This window comes from Arachis duranensis, chromosome 7 (assembly GCF_000817695.3).
Source record: "Arachis duranensis cultivar V14167 chromosome 7, aradu.V14167.gnm2.J7QH, whole genome shotgun sequence".
In the NCBI taxonomy this organism is placed as follows: Eukaryota; Viridiplantae; Streptophyta; class Magnoliopsida; order Fabales; family Fabaceae; genus Arachis; species Arachis duranensis.
In genome coordinates, this window is record NC_029778.3 from 14,733,124 (window position 1) to 14,734,316 (window position 1,193).

A 1,193-nucleotide genomic window follows, 5' to 3' on the forward strand; every position below is an offset into this window, starting at 1 on the left:
CATCAATCTTAGCCTGATCCTGGGACTCCTCTTCTTCGAGCATAGCATGAAGCTTCCCGACGCTCTGCGCACTAAGCTTCCTTCGTCTTAGGTCAGTCCATAGCCCAATGAGGGTGATGTTAGAGTAAGGGGAAAGGGTATGATAAGAACTTACTTTTTAAGCTAAGGAAGGACTTGCCCTTCTTCTTGCACCTCGTGCAGCCTCTTCTTTGTTGGTACTTGATTCTAGCTTATATATCACATTTCGTTGTGGAGAAATCAAGGCAATTCAATTGTCTAGCCCTGCTGCTCTTGAAGAGGCAAGCATATGACGTACGCTACTAGAAAAAGTGAGCCACCGGTTCAGGTACAAGAAACTATCATTACCGCCTGGACAATTAGACATCCAACCCGTAATCGCAATGACCCAATTGCAAGAGCGGAGCTCTACCAACTGAGCTATATCCCCCCGAGCCAAGTGGAGCATGCATGAAGGAGTCAGTCTTCTATTCTTTTCCTTGGCGCAGCTGGGCCATCCTGGACTTGAACCAGAGACCTCGCCTGTGAAGTAAATCATCACACCTACGGTCCAATCCAACCAATTGGGAGAGAATCAGTAGATTCCTTTTCGGGAGCTATTCGTCCTTCCCTCCGCCCCCCTTTTCTTCTTCATCCTCGTTGGTCCTTTTGACATAACTCCGCTTGAAATTATTTCCTACCTTCTGTCCTTTGTAGTAAGGTAGGTTTGGGTATAGCAGGACTTGAACCTGCGACCATTAGGTTAAAAGCCCAATGCTCTACCAACTGAGCTATACACCCCAAAAAAAGAAATCAAGTAGTAAACGAGTGAAACAAAGTCTGATTGATGCAGAGAAAAGAGAAACATTTTTCCGGCCAGATGGGCGTTGATGTTTTAGACCTTTTCTCGCAAAAATTTTGTATCAATAATCGGCATTCTTTTCGATCTTGTACCTTAGTACACTGAACACCAACCCAATCTCAATGAAGACGGGAAGCGCCTGTGAACATAGAAATTGTCTGTCTAGCTTTCAAGACGAATCTCTTTCTATATGCAATTTCGATAAGAGTCTAGCCAGCTCGTCTCTGCCTTGAGGCCAATAACCAGTGATTCTTTTGTTAACCACATGTAGAATATCTTGTGTAGTCGGGTAGGCTAACGTCAATCCATCTTTCCTTTAGTGTGTAACCGATTT

The 1,193-nt window shown here is 44.5% G+C and overlaps 1 non-coding gene across 1 annotated transcript; it reads right to left on the bottom strand.

Moving 5' to 3' along the window:
- Positions 1–725: 725 nt before the first annotated feature.
- On the bottom strand, positions 726–798 carry TRNAK-UUU (transfer RNA lysine (anticodon UUU)). The gene has a single exon. It is a non-coding gene; the product is annotated as a tRNA-Lys (tRNA).
- Between the last annotated feature and the right edge of the window lie 395 nt (positions 799–1,193).